The sequence below is a fragment of the Chelonia mydas genome, chromosome 3 (assembly GCF_015237465.2).
Source record: "Chelonia mydas isolate rCheMyd1 chromosome 3, rCheMyd1.pri.v2, whole genome shotgun sequence".
NCBI lineage: Eukaryota > Metazoa > Chordata > Testudines > Cheloniidae > Chelonia > Chelonia mydas.
The window spans coordinates 48666362-48688236 of record NC_057851.1 but is presented as its reverse complement, the minus strand read 5'-3'; the positions used below and the strand labels follow the sequence as shown (position 1 = coordinate 48688236).

General features: G+C 43.4%; 1 protein-coding gene across 1 annotated transcript in view; it reads left to right on the top strand.

Annotated features, from left to right (window-relative positions):
* Window positions 1–5199: 5199 nt before the first annotated feature.
* The window catches only part of LOC122464965 (protein eyes shut homolog), a 31297-nt gene continuing 14621 nt past the window's right edge, over window positions 5200–21875 (top strand). The window contains exon 1 of the mRNA XM_043542442.1: window positions 5200–5309. The gene's annotated coding sequence lies outside the window, so the exon portion shown is untranslated. The remainder of the gene's footprint in view (window positions 5310–21875) is intronic.

Sequence of the window (21875 nt, the reverse complement as noted above, 5' to 3'; positions counted from 1 at the left end):
GCCAGCTAGGAGATATAATCCCTCCAGCACATCCTGGGTCAGCCTCCAGGCCTCCTCCCAGTGGGACATATCTGATAGAGTTCCAAAGGAAGCCTCCCAAGGGTCATCCTTATCAGGTGTCTGAACCATCCTGACTGGTTCCTATCAATCTGGAGGAATAGCAGCTCTACGTCAAGGCTCTCCTGAAAGCTGAGCTGCTCACCCTGTCTCGAAGAGTAAGTCCAGCCACGCTGTGGATAAACCTCATTTCCACTGCTCGTACTCGTGATCTCATCCTTTCGGTCATTACCCAAAGTTCATGACCATAGGTGAGGATGGGGACATAGATCAACCTGTAAATCAAGAGCTTTGTCCAAGAACTCAGCTCCCGCTTCACTGCCATGGATTGGTACAGCACCTGCATCACTGCCGCAGCCACACCAATCCGCCAGTCGATCTTCCGCTTACCATCATTCGGGAACAAGACCCCTAGATACTTGAACTCTTCCACTAAAGGCAGCTGCTCCCCCCTCACCTGGAGAGAACAGTCCACTTTCTTCTGGGAGAAGACCATGACCTCTGATTTGGAGGTGCTGATTCTCATCCCAGCTGCTTCACACTTGGCAGCAAAACATTCAAGTGCACATCAGAGATCACAGTCTGAAAAAATTAAACATTAAATTTGTAAATCCAGAGTATGGATTTTTCAAATCTCTTAGGTTCCTGCACACTATTGTTGATATATTTTCAAAATATATGTATATGATATATATTTATGATATGTTTATAGATATATTTACTATCTATTTATCAACAATAACTGTTGTTATATTTACAAAGTGTGTGTGTGTGTGTATTAATAAGGTGAACCTACATCATGAAGATGCACGGTGAATAGGAATAAATGTGGAAGGATCTGATAGAGAAAAAGCTGAGAGATTTACTTAAGTCTTTCTCTGAAAATAGGGGGAGGTGCTGATTATGTCAGTTCAGTTTTGACTTTTTGCAGATTATAACTTTTTATTTCCCAGAATACCTTTCTATGGGTCAGATTGTAATATGCTTACTCAGTTTAGGTAGAGCATAAAATTATCACAAAATGGCCAAAATTTTTGCTGATGTGACGCTGTGTAGTCTGTCTTTTCCGTAGACTGTTTCCAAATTCCAAAAAGCATACAAGAGGTTCATAAAGGAGGTTCTCGGGTTTTATAAAATCTTCCCATCCCTAATTACTGCAAATTGCATAGTTTGTGTCCTGGCCTTACACAGATGATGTATGCCTACTATTCAAGAAGTAATGTACAGCGCTGCTTTCTAATAAATTATACATACTTCTTGAGATATTTCTAAATTCCTTTCACAAAAGTACGATTAATATTTAAGAGCTTCTTATCTTAAAGAGAAGAAATCTGCAACCAAATTGAATTAATGTACAATAATATATGAATCATTCTTACTTAGGAAAGCACTGATCTCATGACTCTTAGTGATTAAACCGGTTAAATCATTTTACCTGTTAGAGTTTGAGTAAATATGAGAGGATCCCTGGGGTATTTGTTTGTCTGTGATTAACTATGACTTGTTTTCTTTGATTCCCGTTCCTATCTAACAAGACACACTTTCAAGGATGCTGTGTGTTTAATGCAGAAAGATGTGTTTAATGGAAGCAGCTGTTCTAAGAACAGAAAAAGCCATAAGGCACAAGGCACAATATTACACCTTATAGGTTACTGCCATGTAGGAGCCAGGAAATGCAGCACAATTGCACAAGCTTCTATGATGTAAGATACAGACTTGGTATGAAATTAATAAAGAGACATTTTGGAAGATATTGAATAGATTAGATACATTATACTTTAGTTATGGGTCCCAATTTGGCAGTGACATACAGAGGCCCAGCTCTCCTTGACTCAAACAGGACTTGTGCTTCTTACCTCAGGGCTGAATTTGGTAGCTGGTATGGTCCCTTAAACCTCTGAAGTCACTGTATGAGGATATTTATACTGTGTGCTAAGAGTGTTGTAAGGTATGTAAGTGGCAGGGCTGGGTGAACTGGTTCAGAAAAGCATGACACCCTGAATGAACCAAAGTGCAAACATTACAAAACTTGAACCTGTATCTGAGACTTCCAGGATCCGTCAGTCCAAAGTGATCTTTTTGTTTCATACCTTTGGGGGTTGTGTGTTTGAGAGCTCCTTTCTCCTTCTGGTCGGCCTGCTCCCCCACATCTGCCTTGTGCAGCACCTCTCTTAGAATGAAGGCCCCCTGCAAAACAGGAGATTTCAAAATTACCCAATGTGCCCTGAAGCATATTTTCAAAGTTTCAATTGTATGGAGAAGAATCTACAAATAGGGAGACTTTCTGCACTCCAGAATATGCCACCACAAAATGATAGAGTTGTGGGAAATGGGCACACAAAGTTGCCCTTCCCCCCAAAATCTAAAGAAGCAGGATTGGAGGAGTCCACTAGCCCGCAACCATCTGGCTAACTCTTAAAGAAACAGAAATGAGGAAGGAATGGCCTGAGAAATCCAGGCAGTGATGAAGTAGCAAGCCACTGCATTTCTCCCTCCCTACCCCAGAAAACAAAAACAAACAAGAACAGGACATAGATGAAACCCCAGGTCTGCAGGATGGAGAGGAGCTAGGTAGTGAGAGGAATTGGTGGTGCCTGTTGTCTGGGGAGATAGGACACCAGCAATGATTCACATAATGTAGTTAAGCATCAGAAATTGTAGCTGTTTCTCTGCACTGAAGCTGAATTCTGACTCTTTGAAGGTCTGCTCATTACTAATCAGGAGAGACAGACTGATCCCAAATCTCTCCACTTGCCTCCCTAAAGTGTGGCCAATTTTGAAGCTGGTTCCAGATCCCAACTTTGTGACTTGGACCTCTCTCTAGTATGAGCCTGAACCAGAACCCAAAATCCACACAACTCTGAACTTTGGGAAAGTCTGGGTTCAAATCTACAATCAAATTGCTAAACTGAGGCACATCTGTCATATTATTATTGACACAGAGTGGTGTGTGTTCATGGCACTTGACATGTATGGAAGAAGGAAGCTGATCAAATTCAACCCTCATGCAAGTAGGTTTAATCCCATTTAAATCAGTAGATCTAGTATTTCACTTTTAGGTTGCAAGAAAATGTCCTGATATACAAGTGTTAAAAAGAAATATGATGTGAAGGGAGGGGCGGGGGGGGAGAGAAAAAAATCCCTCCTATGAGTCCCAGCAAGTGCAGCCACAGCTTCCAGGTCCTTAGTCCATCAAAGCACAAGAAACAGACATTTCTATCTGCCACTTAGGAAACTAAATTACTTTCCTGCCTCAATGGTTTCTATGCATCAAAGCATAATGGTTAAGGATGAGAGAGAAAATACTCTAATGCTAAACTCTGATGAATTGAGGTGCTTTTGTTACTGTGAGGTCTTGTCCTCTTTTCCCTTTGATTTTAAGTAGCCATTTATCACTGTGAAGAGGTTGCAGGTAGTGGTTTGCTTACCTGTTGTCCTTTGCCCTGCAGGTTTAAAGAAACAATAATAGCAGTACTGTGTGCCATGTTCGCAAAGTGTCTAGGAAATGAAAAATAGTTACAGATCATGCCTGAGATAAGGATATAGCTCTTGCCACTGTTTCAAAGATTCCTGGATGTCCTTTGCCTGGAAACTGTGAGCTGATTGAAGGAGACAATGTAGCTCAGCAAGTCTGAACAAATGTCTGGGAAAAGGACCAGTCAGAATCTATGTTCTATTCTTGGCCTTGAATTTTACAGGCAACCACTAAAAGGCGTTCATTTAGAGAAACACTGACATGTCATAAATCTGAGACAAAGTGGGACCTAAAGAAGAGCTCTGTGTACAATGCTTAATTTGAAATGAAAGCGGTGCCTGGGCTCAAGTTGGGCAGCTGCTTGCCAGGGACTCGGTTCTGAAGGCAGCGCAGTTGCCAGCAGCAGTGCAGAAATAAGGGTGGCATGATATGGTATTGCCACCCTTACTTCTGTGCTGCTGCCGGCGGAGGTGCTGCCGTCAGAGAATGGAGGCTGCTGGCCAGGAGCCCGGAAGTGCTGGGGCTAGGAACTGCCAAGCCTAGAGGTGCCAGGACTCAGCTCTGGCAAGCCCCGGCACAAATTAAACACTGTCTGTGTAGCTCATGTTTGTCTCTTTCACCAACAGAATTTTGGACCAGTAAAAGATATTACCTCACCCATCTTGTCTCTCTAATATCCTGGGAGCACTATGGTTATAACAACATGTCATAAAACTGCCACTGGATGATAAAATGCAAATTGATTTATGCATTCAAACTATTAAAAAGAATTCTGCTTTCAAGGAGAAGGTCCATTTTTAAATCTCTGTATCAACTGTACAACACTAAAACTGACTTTAATATGGACAACCAGCAGGATGGTTTGTTTTTCTTGTTTGAGCTGAGTGATTCCCCTGGCTCTAATTAAACCCAGAGATGGGAAAGGCCAGCAGCCACTTACTTTTTCTTGGGTTCCCTCAGTTTGATGATGGCATTAATGACTGCAGCTAGCAACTATATGCAACTTGTGACACAGGCCTCTCTCCCCTGCAAATCTCCTTCAGCAGATCCCACTTCTGCTGTGCCTAGGAGAAGAAATCAGCGAACTAACTGGTGAGCTGAGAGGCAGCCACAGAGCCTGATCTTACTACTTTTCCCTTGTGCCCACTTCATTATTTTCCCTTTCCCCCTTATTCTTTATCACACTTACTTATTGTGCCACGTCTTAATTTAGATTGTAAGTTTTTTGGGGTAGGGACCTTGCCTTCTTCTGTGTTTTGTATAGCACCTAGCAAAAAGGAGACCCAAGACTGACTGGCATTTCTGGATGCTAATACCACAGTACCAATAATAAAAAATTCAAATGTCCCATTAAATACAAACAGTGATCCCAGGCTGTTAGACTAAAACAAATATGATGTAAATTTGGGCTAATAGTTTAAAATTAAGCTGCCTAAAAATACAATCCACTGAGAGACTTGGCTACTTAACGCCACTGAAAACCTCCGATTTAGGTGCCTAACTTTAGGCATCAGAGTCTGAAAATGTTGACTCCAAATGCTACTGAAACATTGATTTGTTCAGGTAATAATGTTGCATTGTTTCCCCTCTTTTATGCACTGTAGCTGTGACTGCCCCACTGGATGGAAAGGAGCATTTTGCACAGAGACAGTTTCAGTTTGCGATCCTGAGCACAACCCACCACATCTCTGTGGAAAAGGTGCTACCTGTGTGCCACTGCCTGATGGATATGCATGCCACTGCCCACTAGGAACCACTGGCGCCTTCTGTGAACAAGGTATGACAAAGCTAGTAGGTCTTTTCCTTGTTATCCATTTGTGGGTTTTTTTCTCCAAAGGTTGATTTTTATTTGCATGGTTCATTTAGAGAGCAAATAAAATGACTGAAGGAGGGGAATAGAAATAGAAATTGGATTTTTTGGTTTCACTACCCCTCTGGCTGATCTGGACCCAGGCTAGTCAATAGCAGAGCTCCAATGGACTCCTGTGCCTGCGGGGTTATTCCCTTCCTGGACTGTGAAGTACTCAGAAACGTGGCGTTCCAGTGCTTCCCAAGTAGCTGAATGTATGAAACAGTAGGTGAAATGGCATGATCACAAAACACCCTCATGCGCCTAATAAACCCTTTATAGAAAATTCATCTTGGGAAGAAACTGTCCTTTCTTTGCTTTTGGTTCTTTGTAAAAAAAATAAAATAAAAAATAAAAATCAGTAAGTGTAAATGGTCAAACAAACAAGCACAAATGCAGGGGCCACACTTCCTAAAGACTTCAGACTCCAGCCTACTTTTAAACCACCTTTAAAAAGGTCCAGTAGATAGGGGACTGGACATGGAGTCAGTTGTCTCTGGGACCTTGGACAAGTCACAGCATCTCTCTGTGACTCAGTTTCTCTACCTGTAAAGTGGAGATAACACTTAGCCACTTAGATGGAAAGTGTGATGCACAAAGTCAGAGCATTTCTTTCATAAATGAAACTAAGTGGCATCCCAGCCCTGTGTTTAAAAAAAAACCTCTTAAAACCATTGGTTCTAACCCAGTGGTTGCTGACTCTGTGCTGACACTTATTTTCAATTCCCTCATTTTTCCAGTTCCTTAAAATTATTGGGCCAAATTCACACACCCTTTGTAAGTTTGTCAGAAAATGAGTGAACATTAGGCATTGTGAAAGCAGCAATGTGGTCTACCTGGCTTTATTCCCATTCAGAGCCCCAGGAGTGCTGTGCGCTTGGGGTTTGAGTCTATGTTTCCCATTGACATTGATGGAAACATTCCTGTGGACTTCAATGGACATTGGATTAGGCCTCAGGATTAGAGTAATGTTAAAATAGGCAAACCTTTTGAGCACATTCTGTTATTAGTTGCCAATCTCAGAGGAGATGTCTATTTCATTGTCCCTTTCATTGAAAGGCTTTGAATCTGTCTGCTGCCTTCTCCCCCTTTAAAAAAAAAAAAGTCTTCAGCCTTGTTTTTCCTCAGGCCCCTCTTTAGGACTCGTTTGAAGGGTTTTGTTTGTTTGTTCTTTACAGTACTTGCTGAGGGCCGGGCCTCCCTGGCTGAATCCACAGAGCAAACTGGGCACAGAACTGACTACACCACTCGCTACGTGAGTTGCACTTCCCATCTGGAAGTCTGATTTGGGTCCAAAACTGAATTGCACAACTCAGGTGCAAATTTGCAGGCTCAAACTCTGCTCACAAATGGGAAACCACTTTCTGAAAAGTCACCGCTAAATCCCTCATTCCCTCTAGGAACACTGCTTGAAGCACTGACTCTGCTGCTGCAGCCTTTCAGGGGTCTTAGTATTAGCTCCTAAGCTTTGAATTTCTTTCTCATTGGGGGTTTATAATTATGATGCCATCTGGATTCAGGACAGCAGACAATATAGGAAATATGCTTCACACAACGCAGATAATTTAGCCTGTAATAAGTCCAATGTACCAGGACTTCAAACAGGTTTTTCAGTGTACAGTACTGCAGGTACTCACATCCGAGCCATAGAAAACACCCAAGAGAAACTGTGCTCCTCGTAGTTTGTTATTCTCTTAATAAATCCTAAACCTGTAATTGGAAAGCACACAGGAAAGCATCTGTTATACAGTAAGGTTTTCTTCGGCTTTGGTTTGAACTGGAATTACTATACTTGGCCAAAACCCTTTGACCTGCATTTCACCTTACTCTGGCAGAGTAGTGAATTATGATATTTTTTAAAGTAGAGTTTTCACTTTTAATGGATGGCAAACTGCTAAAAACCAGCTGTTTACCAAGATTGAATATCTCTTCCCTGGAATGATGGTGTGTGTTGGGTGAGGGGAAAAAGAGAGAACAACGGGAGATAAAGTGATGGAGACTAATGAACACCAAAGGAAAGAAAGAGGGAATGAGGGAAAAGAGCAATGGAAATATATTAGGCATACAAAAAAAAAAACAAAAAAACAGTACAGAAGAACAATAAAAACAAGCAGGACATTGCCAGTGAACAAGGGCCAGTAAACACAGGGCAGTGACATGGGTCATAGGAGAGCAAGGCAGGCAAAGTCAGCAAGGATAGCTTACTGGACAAGCATGGGCTCATAAAGAATTATGCTTATGGTGACAGAGTTTTGATAATTTGGGCAATCCATCCAAGTACAATTTATGAATTTTGAGTTTATGAACTCTGTTTCTTCATCAAGCTGCAAACGTCATTATGAATGTGAGGTTTGTTGGCCTTCTCTGTTAGCCTCCTATCTCCACGTTGGACTGAAACTCCAGTCGGTAGTAGCCCAGAGCTAACAATAAAGGGTCATTAAATGTTGATGGTCCTCCATTCAGAAAGAAAGACCTTGAGACAGAAGAGAGGCCCTTACCCAGGAGAACTGGTTTACCAGAGTAGAGGGCACCTGTCAATGAAATCATCAGGCAGGGGTCTGTGGTCACCTGCTAAGGCAGGTCAGTATGTCTCAAGTAAAAGTAGGCTGGTGGTTATAAGACAAAAGGTAACAGAGGGAGCAAAGACCAGAGATTGGATGTTATGGAGATAGGTCATGTGCCAGAGGGCAGAGGGGAGAGATAATATCCAGAACTCCTTAGAGAACTCTGGCCTGTGCCCAGAAAATTCTCCAGTGTGGGAACTGAGGGAGTTGTGTACTGGTATCTTTATTACTTTGTATGGATCAGTGTATTTGTCATGATAACAAGTAAAGAGTAATGGTGTTTTAGAATCCTGTGCAAAGTCTATCTGTATGTCTGTTGACTCTTTTTATGATGTACCCCATGAGAGGTAAACAGTGAACCTTTGGTGGGATTCTGGGCAACATGAAAGAGTTGCTGGTGAGGCTAGGGGGAGACAGCACTGGTTTCAAGGCCTAAGCAATTGGACTTTGGGAGTCCCCATTGCCAAGAGGAGTAACAGACACGAGGTCTGTACCTACAGTGCATGCCGAGAGGGGCAAAGCCAGTGCCTAAGCTCTACATAGCCCCAGTTAAGATAAGATGAGGTGGGATTCAGGGTTCAGATCTTTCACAGTAGGCTGGCAGGTGTGCTGCAGCGGGCGCTTTACCCGATCTGTGAAAACAGTTTGCACCGCAAATGTGAAAGATAGTTTAACTGAGCCTGACTGAAGTCATTAAACACACAGATATCATATCTAACAAGCACTAATACGTGTTTTGATGTGGAAAGAATCAAATGTCTATAGTTACCCATGTATTGTGTGCATAAGGCAACTGAGCAAAATGTGTTAAAATCAACACATAACTTCTCAAAATGCTTTGCAGAACATTTACATGTACAACAGATGAGTCAGCAATACTACCAAGAGTGAAACAATTTCCCAAATGGAATTTGGACCTGACACAGCACAATAGAATGATAAAACTTGAGGTTGTAAGGACATAGCTGATTTACTATTGTACAATTAAATCAGAAGTTGTATAAACTCAGGGAAAGCAGGATCATGGAAAATGCTCTTATTACTCAGATAGGCAAACTCTCACTGACTTCATTGCCTGAATAAGTACTGTGTGTAAATACTGAGCAAAGCCCTTAGAAGAATGCGTAAAGGAGCAAATTAAAACATATTTTTAAAAGAGGAAAAACTAAGTCAAGCCCCCTTTTCACAAGCTTGAACAAACTGAGATTGTCCTCAGTGATGGTAACACCCTTAGTTTTTAATAATGCTAATAGGAGCTGAGAGTGCTCAGCACTTACCAGGATCAAGCCCTACATATCCAATGATAAAGTGATTTAAAGGAGTATGATTTATTTGGTGCTTAGAAACCAGAGCTGCTATAATGAAATAGGAAGGACCAAATCATGCAACATTAGAATCTTTTCTTAATGTTAACATCACCATTAGGACTTACTAGATACGGTGACTCAAGTGTCAACAGATCATTCTGATCCAATGGCTTTAAAGATCACAGCTATAATAGTAATACAAGAAATTGAGCCCAGCTGCTGGAGTGCAAAAGCATTCAACCTAATATTGTCACGGGCTGGCACTGTACCAGTTCTCAGTTACCAAAACCCTCGAGGACTAAGAATGTGAAAAAAGAAATTGAGCAAACTTCATAAAAGTAATGATGTTTTACAGAACACCAAAAGGGAATTTTATGTTAATAAAGTCTTGGTTTTATCATTTAACTACAACTTAGCAAATAAAGGAAATGGCCGGCACTAAACTATATAGAATTTGAGAAAAATAACTTTAAACTGTAACCCAGAATAATAAGAAACTCAGGCTGGTCACTTCAATACCATTGCATTCAAAACAAACAAAATACTCCAATTCCCAGTACTTCAGCTGAAACGTAATGGAGTCTGCTGCATAACTGTGTGAAGGATGGGCTCTACCTAAACCAAAATGGAACCAGATTGCTGATACGTAAATTTTAAAAGGTCATAGAGGAGTTTTTTAAACTAAGGACGGAGGGGCGCATGGTTCGGACAGATACATTGATTAAAGAGAATATGCTATATCCTAGTAAAGAGGAGAGGATAGAAGTTGATAAAATACAGGTAGGAACTGAAAAGAAACAGTAAAATGAAAGAGTCCCGTTCAGTTACATCACATGAAGGCAAAATCTAAATAGTAACAAATTTTATAGATGCATATATACAAATGCAGTAAGTCTAAATACTAGGATGGGTGGTGGACTTGAGTGCCTGGTATTTAAATGAGGATATTGATATAGTAAGCATCACAGAAATTTGGTGCAATGATGATAATCAATAATATCAGGGTACAAAATAGATAGGAATGACAGAGTAGGTAGTGGGTATGGGAGTGGCACTATATGTAAAAGCAAGCATAGAGTCAAACATAGTAAAAATCTTTAAATGAACCAAACTATGCTATAGAATCTCTACGGATAGAAATTTCATGTTTGAATAATAAGAGTATAGCAGTCGGAATATACCACTGACCACCTGTCCAGGATGGTGATCGTGAGATGCTCAAAGAGATTAGCAAGGCTAGAAAAATAGAAAGCCCAGTAATAATGGGGCATTTCAACTATTCTCATATTGACTGGGAACACATCATCTCAGGACAGAATGCAGAGATAAAACTTCTAGACACAATTAATGACTGCTTCTTGGAGCAGCTAGTCCTGGAAGCTGGAAGGGGAGAGGCAATTCTTGATTTAGTTCTAAGTGGTGCACATGATGTGGGTGAAGAGGTGAATATAGCTGAACTTCTTGGTAATAATGACCATAATGTAATTAAATTTAACATCCTTGTAGCGGGTGGAAAACCAAAGAAACCCACCATATTAGCATTTACCTTCAAAAAGGGGAATTATACAAAAATGAAGAAGCTAGTTAAATGGAAATTGAAAGGAAAAGTCACAAAAGTGAAATGCCTGCAAGCTACATGGAAACTTTTTAAAAACACCATAATAGAGGCTCAAGCCCTAATAATAATAAAAAAAACCTGTAAGAGGACCAATAAACCTCCATTGTAACAGTAAAAGAGGTGGTTAGGGACAAAAAGACATCCTTTAAAAAATAAAAGTCAAATCCTACTGAGGAAAATAAACTCTGGCAAGTCAAGTGTAAAGTATAATTAGGCAGGGCAAAAAAGAATTTGAAGAGCAACTAGAAAAAGAGAAAAAAAATGCTGTTAGTTTTTGTAAGTACATCAAAAGCAGGAGGCCTGCTGGTGGACAACTGAGGTGCTAAAGGAGCACTCAAGAAAGACAAGGCCATTGTTGAGAAGCTAAATGAGTTTTCATGAGTTTTCCCTGCAAAGGATGAGGGAGATTCCCACACCTAAGCAATTCATTTTAGGGGTCAAATATGAGGAACTGTACCAGATAGAGGTGTCAGTAAAGGTGGTTTTGGAACATACTGATAAATGAAACAGTAATAAGACACCAGAATCCGATGGTATTCACCCAAGAGTTTTGCAGGAATGGAAATATGAAATTGCAGAACTACTAACTGTGGTATATAACCTGTCACTTAAATCAGCCTGTACCATATTGCAAATGTGATGATGATTTTTTTTAAAAAAGGCTCCAGACTCAATCCTGGCAATTACAGGCCAGTAAGACTAACTTCAGTAGCAGGAAAACTGGTTGAAACTATAGTGAAGAACAGAATTATCAGACACACAGATGAACACAATATGCTGAGGAAGAATCAACATGGCTTTTGTAAACAGAAATCATGACTCACCAATATATCAAGATTCTTGGAGGGGGGGTCAACAAACACATAGACTAGAGTGAACCAGTAGATACAATGTACCTGGACTTTCCTGAAATTCCCTCACCAATGGCTCTTAAGCAGCCATGGGATAAGAGGAAAGGTCCTCTCATGGATCAGTAACTGGTTAAAAGAAAGAAAACAAAGGGTAGGAATAAATGCTCAGTTTTCACAGTGGAGAGAGGTAAATAGTGGGGTCCTCCCAGGATATCTACTGGTACCAGTGCTGTTCAATATATTCATAACAATCTGGAAAAGGGGTAAATAGTGAGGTGGGAAAGTTTGCTGATGATGCACAATTACTTAAGATTGTTAAATCCAAAGCAGACTGCAAAGAGTTACAAAGGGATCTCATAAAACTTGGAGACTGGGCAAGAAAATGGCACACGAAATTCAATGCTGATAAATGTAAAGAAATACACATTGGAAAACAATCCCAACTATCCATGCAAAATGATGGGGTCTAAATTAGCTGTCACCACTCAAGAAAGAGATCTTGGAATTATTGTGGGTAGTTCTATGAAAACATCTGCTCAATATCAAAAAAGCGAACAACGTTAGGAACCTTTAGGCAAGGGAGAGATGATAAGACAAAAAAGCTCATAATGCCACTACATAAATCCATGCTATGCCCACAGTTTGAATACTGTGTGCAGTTCGGGTTGTCCGATCTCAAAATATATATATTAGAATTGGAAAAAGTACAGAGAAGGGCAACAACAATGATTAGGAGTATGGAACAGCTTCTGTGGGAGAAGAGATTAAAAAGAGTGGGATTGTTCAGCTGAGAAAAGACAAGTGGCAGGGGGATAGGGTCGAGTCTATACAATCATGACTGATATGGAGAAAGTGAGTAAGACAGTGTTATTTACCCCTTCATATAACACAAGAACAAGTGGTCACCTAGTGAAATTAATAGCAGGCTTTAAAAAAACATAAGGAAGTACTTCTTCACACAACACAGTGCCAACCTTTGGAACTTGTTGCCAGGGGATGCTGTGAAATCCAAAATTACAATTGGATTCCTTAAAGTATTAGCTAAATTAATGGAGGATAGATTCATCAGTGGCTATTAGCCAAGGTGGTCTGGGACACAACCCTATGCCTGTGTGTCCCTAAACCTCTAACTGCTAGACACTGGGACTGGACAACAGGGAAGAGATGACCCGATAAATTGCCCTGTTCTGTTCATTCCCTCTGAAACATCTGGCACCGGCCACTGTGAGAAGACAGGATACTGAGCTAGATGGACCATTGGTCTGACCCAGAATGGTCGTTCTTAAGACTTTTGAAACACCCACCTCCAGTTTATTCTCTGCCAATTAATTCACTTTGCAATTAGACTGACAAACTCTAAGAACCCATCTTGTCAGCTCTTCCTTATGTGAGTAGTAGTCCCACATATGACTCCCCATGTGAGGAAGAGTGGGCAGGATCAGGCCCAAAGATGCCTCTTTCTCTGCAAAAAGAAATAATCTAAAAATGTCTGTGTCAAGAATGTGTGGCTCTATCACGCATCATTATTTATAAAACAGCATAACATTACCTTCTTTCATGGTCACTGAAAGACTCTCTGAAGTTCAACTATATAGACACAGAAAACTTCCATAGCCAATGTGCACATTTTAGAACCCTGAGCCTAAACAATACTAAGCCCTATACACACAGCCTTTCCTTCTTCACTTTTTATTCCTCTTCTCTCTCCTGTTCTCGGTTAGCATGGAGCACATTTGGTTCATCTTCCTCATATGAGTAGTGTTATTTAACCCACTTAGGCTACTTGGCCCAAAGTAACCAGGAGTGGGAACAGCGTGAAGACACAATGATGCTTCTCTGACAAAGCTATAGGAGTGCTGAACTATAGGATTGGTCTTGATCCATTGGAATTCCTCTGGGTACACAGCCAAACAGTCTATAATCTAGACACAGTTTAGGAGATTCTTAAAAGAGTCGGAGGAGCTGCACTCTCGTAACATATTAGCAGGTTACCTGGTTGTTGTGCCGGATACTTTGTTTGGGTGACAATGGTGTAATATGTGAAAAGATGCTGTAGATGGCAGTATTGGAGAACCATTGTATATGGCTTTAAAAAAAAAAAAGAGAGAGATCACAAAACATATATAAACTTTAATCCAGATTTGTTCAGCAATTTGCTATCCTTACAGGGAAATTACTGGACTGTATGTTATGGTCAGTATGCTCAGATGCCATGGTGATCGTATCCACATATAAACATACACATGATATTAATTTTTTTCATGTACTGTACAATATAAATGGGCACATGGGAAGATTACTATTTACCATAACAGGTGTTTAAAGGGCTTGATCAAGTGCTTTTGCAAATTCAATTAAAATAGTTTTCTTTGGTTTCAAGGAAGCATTATGGAAGGATAATGCTATTTTGGAAATCAAAGTAGTTCAGCTAACAAGTAGACTGTTTATCTATGTAACAGTCCCTTAACTCTCCACAGCTACAAACACTGATTGTCTGTGTTGCTCATGAGGAAAAGACAGCCAACCTGTATTTTGCATTGCTGCACACCTGACTTAACATGCTCAAATACTCCCCCAACCAGTAAAAGGATTCCCTGATAAACAAATGAAATAGACAGTAATCACAAGGTGGACTGGCCATGTTTGTCAGCTCACATGCAGTTCTAAGCTAGCTCATCATTCTCCTACAGTTGCAACCAAACATTACAGAATTGTGCTGTACAGAAAATGCATGAAAACCTGAAGATAAAGATGGCTAGGAACCAAAGGTCAACTAGCTAGTCTGTTTTTATTGTCCAAGTTGAGTGACTCAAAAGAGAGAACAGACTAACTGGTGAAATTAAAATTTGACTTTTAAAATCCTTAGATTTATTAAAATAAAGGCATTATTTAAAAGAACACACACCAAATTTTCTTACTTGTATTATTATATTAGGCCAAACTAATCCCTAGTGTGATTATGATGAAGATGGCCCATGATTTTTAGTTTAACAAATGCTTTTTTTTAGACATATACTGTGCTATATATATATATATATATATATATATATATATATATATATAAATGGGGGGCGGGGGCTTATCTGATAGCACAGTTGTTCCTAAGCGCTGAATCTGCAGACTATTTTGGACTTGGAGGAATGCAGTACTGTATTGCTGTTCCAATGCATTTCAATCATTTTTTTTAAAAAAATATAACTGCAGGCACTTATTTACTTGCTATTTTGAGACATAGTAAGTATTGTTTCTCTTAGTAATTCATGCGACACTGGTCCAATCAAGCTCTGTGATTCACTGGAGATTTTTGAAACCTGGTGATAACATGCCAAAAAATACCTCTGCATGGTTGCTATGGCAATCATTCTCTCTAAGGATAAAACACACTTTTAAGTTTTGTCTACAAAGAAAAAGCATCTAAACTTTCAGATTTATCATCACCAGCCCAGTACATTTAGTATTCACAGAGGGGACACGTGGAAAAATCACGCACTTGTAAAAAAAAAAAAAAAAAAAATCTCTGTATAATTTATAGTGCCAAGTAGAATAAAGTGCTGTCGCTGGGCTAAATTCATGTTGTGGTTTAATACCATACATTAACTCCTTGGTGGTGAACAGGAGGCTTGTGAAAGGCAAAACAGTTATTACCTCGTTCATACCTAGGTGACCATTGGTGAGGAGCTGCACCGGCAGAAATGTAGTCATGTTGATCTAGCACCTCTCTCAATGATCTCATCAAGGAGAATTAAAGCTGTCACCAGCTAACATGCACACAGAAGGATGGTGGTAGTATTATTCCATCACCTGACCCATCAGGATCAATGACCCTGAGCCAGAAGGTGTAATTTACATATCCCTGCACCATATTTATCCCAGCTGACCCATATACCTTAAGTTAGGATTAAAATCTATTAAATGACTTATCTCATGGAGGTGACTGGCCTCATGGAGGTCCCTGTTCCCCCGCCAGGAGCAGGGGGCAGCTGCCTGGGCTTCTCACCTCCCTGTTCCCCACCAGGAGCAGCTGCCCGGGCTTCTCAGCTCTCTAACCAAGGAAGCAGGGTAGGCCTCAGCCCAGATAAGAGTGGGGAGCCAGGGGCAACTGAACTGCAGCTGCCCAGCTTTGTTGTCAATTTCATGGCTCTAGCATCGAGCCAACAGCTGATGTAGGTAAGGCAGTGTCTACCAGGACCGGCTCTAGGCACCAGCAAAGCAAGCACGTGCTTGGGGCGGCACAATTCCAGGGGCGGCATTCCCGCCGCCCTTTTTTTTGCTTGGGGAGTTGTGCTCTCGGAGCGGCAAATCTTTTGCTTGGGGGCAGCAAAACACCTAGAGCCGGCTCTGGCGTCTACATAGACACTCTGTCGCCCTAACTACACCAACATAAGCCCTACACCTCTTGTGGAGGTGGCGTTACAATGTTGGTGTAGCTGGGCACTTACATCAGTGGGGCAAGGTAGGGTTGCCAACTTTCTAATCGCACAAAACTGAACGTCTTAGCCCAGCCCCTTCCCTGTGGCCCCAGCCCTTCCCTGCGGCCCCGCCCCTGCTCATTTCATTCCCCCTCCCTCGGTGGCTCGCTCTCTTCCAGCCTCACTCACTTTCACTGGGCTGGGGCAGGGTGTTGGGGTGCAGGAGGGGGTGAGGGCTCTAACCGGGGGTTAGGGCTCCAGTGTGGGGCCAGAAATGAGGCGTTCAGAGTGCGGGAGGGGGCTCTGGGTTGGGGTGAGGGCTCTGGGATGGGGCTGGGGATGAGGGGTTTGGGGTGCAGGAGAAGACTACAGACTGGAGGTGGGGCTGAGGGATTTGGTGTGCAGGAGGGGACTGTGGGTTGAGGCAGGATGTTGGAGTGCGGGAGGGGGGGTATGGGCTCTGGGGGGGCTGGGGACAGGGATGTGGGGTTTGGGGTACAGGAGGGGGCTCAGGGCGGGGGCAGGGGGTTGGGGCTCAGGGTTGGGGTGTGGGCTTACCTCAGGCAGCTTCCAGTCAGTGGTGCAACAGGCTCCCTGCCTGTCCTGGCATCATGCTGTGCACCAGAAGTGGCCAACAGGTCCAGCTCCTGGACAGAGGGGCCAGGAGGCTCTGTGTGCTGTTCTCGCCTGCAGGAACCGGTCCCTCAGCTCCCATTGGCCGTGCTTCCTGGCCAATCAGAGTGTGGAGCCGTTGGGGCGGGGTCAGTGCACAGAGCCCCGGGGTCCCCCCGCCTAGGAGCCAGACCTGCTGACCACTTCCAGGGTGCAGGGCAGTGCCAGGACAGATAGGGACTAGCCTGCCTTAGCCCTGCAGCACCGCTGAGTGGAATTTTAATGGCCCGGCCAGCGGTGCTGACCGAAGCTGCCAGGGTCCCTTTTCGACTGGGCATTCCAGTCGAAAACCGGACACCTGGCAACCCTAGGGCAAGGCTGTAGTATGTACACTGATATAATTAGGTGAGTGTAAGCTGCTTTACAGCAATCTAACTGTGTAGTGTAGACCAGGCCTTAGTAAAGATCTGAGAATTTGGTCCATAACTATTAATTGCTAACAGCTCAGCACTGAGTAATAGAGGTTCATTTAATACAGACCCACAGAAAAACAGCATGGGGATTTCAGTAAAACATAGACCATAGCCACCTATATAAAGATTGATCAAGTAGCACTTCTCTTCAGTGATACCTGGAACAATAATGGTTGCAATCATGGCAAAACCAGAGCCTTTATGATTTTTCCATGGCACTAAATGTATTATTTCTTTTACTTCCCAGCAAGCATTAATAATGTCTCTGGAGGTGTTCTCCCAATTGGGGCTCATCCTATTTAAAAAATCATGACTCTGGTGGAAATCAAGCTTTCAGATATGCTGTTTACTGCTACTGAATGACTACTGGTATCCTGTATGTCTGCCTTCTATCCCTAGCAAAATGGAAAAAAATGCTGAGTGAAAAAAAAAAATCAAGAAACACAACAAACAGCACTGGTTTATTAAGAATGAAACTTGCCAAGATCTAAAACTCATTAGAGATCTGATACACTTTCTCACAAAATCTTACTGCCAAAAGTAATTTAGAGTACAGGAACAAGGGGTTCTATTCCCATTACTTTTTAATCCCAAAAGCCAAGCGCGGTCTGCAACCTATCCTGGACCTGCAAAACTTGAACCACTTCCTAGCGAAGCTGAAGTTTCTCATGGTCTCCCTGGCCTCCATCATCCCCTCCCTGGATCCAGGAGACTGGTACACCAACCTCAATATGAAGGATGCGTACTTTCACATCGCCATCTTCGAGGGACACAGACACTTCCTCCAGTTTATGGTAGGTCCCAACCACTATCAGTTTGTGGTCCTCCCAATTGGCCTAGTGACAGCACTGCAGGTATTTACCAAGTGCATGTCAGGGGTGGCTGCTTCCCTCAGACATCAGGGTGTCCAGATCTACCCGTACCTCAACAACTGGCTAGTCAAAGGCAGCTCCAGGTCCCCGGTCCAAAGGGATGTTGCAATGCTGTTAGCCACTTGCTGTCACCGCAGCCTGTTGGTAAACAAAAAATCCATGTTCATTCCGGTTCATTGGAGCAGTGCTCGATTGGACCTGCACCAGGGAATTCCTGCCGCTGGAGAGATTCATGGCACTGACGGACCTCATCGCGGAAGCCTTCGTGTTTCCCCTGACCATGGCCAAGGTTTGCCTGCACCTCCTAGGTCACATGGCAGTGTGCACATACATGGTATGCCACACCAGGCTCCAGGTGCAACCCCTGCAGCAATGGCTGGCGACGGTCTACTCCCAGTCAAGGGATCACCTGGAAAAGGTTGTTACCATCCCCGCGACGGTACTTACCTCACTGCGATGGTGGACCGACCCCGGGAGAGTCCTGGAAGGAGTTCCCTTTGTCAGCACTCCTCACTCAGTCAAGTTGGTTTCAGACGCCTTGGACCTTGGCTGTGGGGCACGCCTCGGCACTCTCCAGACCCAGGGTATGTGCTCCCCAGAGGAAACGACATTACACATAAATGTCAAAGAGCTCAGGGCGGTGCACAGAGCATGAGCAGCCTTCCTTCCTCACCTGTCGGGCAGAGTGGTCAGAGTCTTGATGGAAAACATAGCTTCAATGTTCTACATCAACGGACAAGGGGGAAGTGTGATCCTCGGCCCTCTGCCAAGAGGCGCGCCCTCTCTGCAACTTCTGCATCGACCACAGAATCCATCTAGAAGAGTGTCACCTTCCAGTCCCAAGAACACGCTAGCAGATCACCTAAGTAGGGACTTCTCCTCTCACCACGAGTGAGCGCTCCACCAGAGGTAGCCGGCACGATCTTCCAGAGGTGGGGAACTCCCCAAGGGGATTTGTTCACCACCAGGCAGAACAAGAGGTGCCATAGGTTTTGTTCCAGATGGGGTCTGGGCAAGGGCTCCCTTTCCAATGCCTTCCGTGGGCAGGAAGCCTGATATACGCATTCCCTCCGATTCCACTCATCAGCAAGGTCCTAGTGAAAATCAAGAGAGAGAAGGTGTGGGTTATCATGATCACTCCCATGTGTGGCCTCACCAGCACTAGTCTGGGACACTATCGAGCCTGGCAGCAAGCCCTCCATGGCCCCTGCCAAATTGACCAGACCTGCTGTCACAGGATCGTGGTCGACTCTTGCACCCAAATCTCTCATCCCTCCACCTTATGGCGTTGATGTTGCATGGCTGAACCCTGAGAAACTGGCCTGTTCGGAAGGGGTCCAGAAGGTCCTCCTCAAGAGTAGAAAGCCCTCGACGAGACAGACTTACCTGGCAAAGTGGATGAGGTTCTCCCACTGGATGGCCAAACGGGGCATCTCCCTTTCACATTCTTTGGTGCAGTCAATCTTAGACTACCTGCTTCATTTGAGGAACCAGGGCCTGGCACACTCCTCTATCAAGGTAAATCTGGCGGCAATTTCCTCCTTTCATCCACCAATCCAGAGGTCGACTGTTCTCCCATGACATGATGGTCAGGTTCCTCAGAGGTACTGAGAGACTTTTTCCACAAGTTTGGTCCACAGTGGGATCTCAACTTGGTTCTGTCAGGCTCACGAGCCCTCCCTTTGAGCGTTTGGCCTCGTGCTCCCTATCTCACCTATCATGGAAGGTAGCTTTCCTGGTGATGGTGACGTCGGTGAGGTGAGTCTCCGAGCTGCGATCCCTGACCTCAGAACTGCCATACACGGTCTTCCATAAGGACAAGGTCCAGCTCTGGCTCCACCCGGCCTTCCTTCCCAAGGTGGTGTCTACTTTCCACATGAGCCAGGACAACTTCCTTACCGTCTTCTTGCCAAGTACCATGAGACTGGTGAAGAGAGGCACCTTCACGCTTTGGATGTAAGAAGGGCCCTGGCTGTCTACCTAGATCGGACAAAGCCTTTCCATAAGTTGACTCAGCTTTTCAACTCTACAGCTGATAGAATGAAGGGCATCCCGGTGCCCACCCAGAGGATTTCTAACTGAATCACCTCTTGCATTCACACCTGCTATGAGTTGGCGGGAGTCCTTCCACCACTGATCATCAGAGCCCACTTGACCAGAGCACAGGCATCTTCGGTGGCCTTCCTGGCTCACTTCCCAATCCAGTACACCTGTCGAGCCATGATGTGGTCCTCGGTGCACGCGTTCATGGCCCACTGTGCCATCACTCAGCAGGCCAGAGACGACACTGGGTTCGGCAGAGCTGTGTTGCAATCTACACATCTGTGAACTCCTACCCACCTTCAAGGGGTATTGCTTGAGAGTCAGCTACGTTGAATGGACACGGGTAAGCACTCTAAGAAAAAGACAAATTACCTTTTTCTGTTACTGGTGTTCAAGATGTGTTGCGCTTGTCCATTCCACCACACACCTCCTTCCCCACTGTCAGAATTTCTGGCAACAAGGAACTGAGGGTGTGGGGGAGCCGGCAGCACCTGAAATACTGCAGCATACACATGCCACTGTAGGGGGCGCCAGAGCCGGTCCTCTACGGATACTGATGAGGGAAAAAACTTCCGGCACCAGGGCATGTAGCAAGCACACACATCTAAGTTGCATGGACATAAGAAATGCATCTCGAAGGACACCAGATACAGGAAAAGGTAACTGTCTTTTTCCAGTTCACGTCTTTGGAGCATGAGGCCTAACTCATTACCAATTATTCATCTTATTTCACACAACATTCCACAGTGTGACCATCTTTTATGATTATATCACTTCCAACACTTCTTGCTTCAAAGTTGCAAGAGTCAGGAGAAGATTCCAGTGAAAGAGGTCTGCTAATAGGTCTGTGGCAAAGAGCTGTCAGAGGAAGCTATTGCAATGAAACTGCACAGACAGTGTGCTGGGAATGTGCTTAAGCACCCCCTGTTTACACCTGCTGGGAATTGGGCTGCAAGAATTGCCCAGAGAACTGCCTCACTGGCGATAGCAATGGACAGGACAGGACTTCTGAGCACGGCAGGATTGGCCAAAAGGGCACAGTACGGGGAACCTAACAGATAATAATGAGTACTACAGGGAAAGAAGAATGTGCTTCAGCAGTAGTAGTTGCAGCGACAACGTGCTCCCAGAACTCTGATTGGTCTCAAGGGATTTAGAGTTTAATTGTCTTTATAACATTTAGCGATGTGCTGGCTTCATTAGATAGCTCCGAAAGTAGGTATCTACTGGTAACTGCAGACATAGTCTGGTATGGAACAGGACAGTTTGTTTAAATATCTACTGTGCTTGTTTTAAATGCAATTAAACTGCATAATGGGAGGTTTGGTGGCCTAATTATAACAATATAGTGATACAGTACTATTCCTGCAAACTTGGCTTCTGAAAGGACTAACAGAAGTCCATTTTTCTTAGCTGTTTTGGTTTAGAGTCTCTCTCAAATGTGTACGCCGAGTACAAAAATCATCCTGCTGCCGCTAAGTCCCACCAGTCAAACATCAAAGCCAAGAAACAAAATAGGTGAAGTACATTGCTAAGCACACAGCAGTCAATCAGTTCTGCATTGACATGATGATACTTTTGCATATACCTGTCCTAAGAGCAAATTTAAGAACCTACATTGTCTTATTTTTTGATTTAAGAGTTTTATAATATACTGTTATTATAAAGCTGAAATGTTATTCTAAACTAGAGCTGTGCAAATAACTGATTTTTTGGTGTGCTGGCAGTTTGTAAATGAGTTGTCT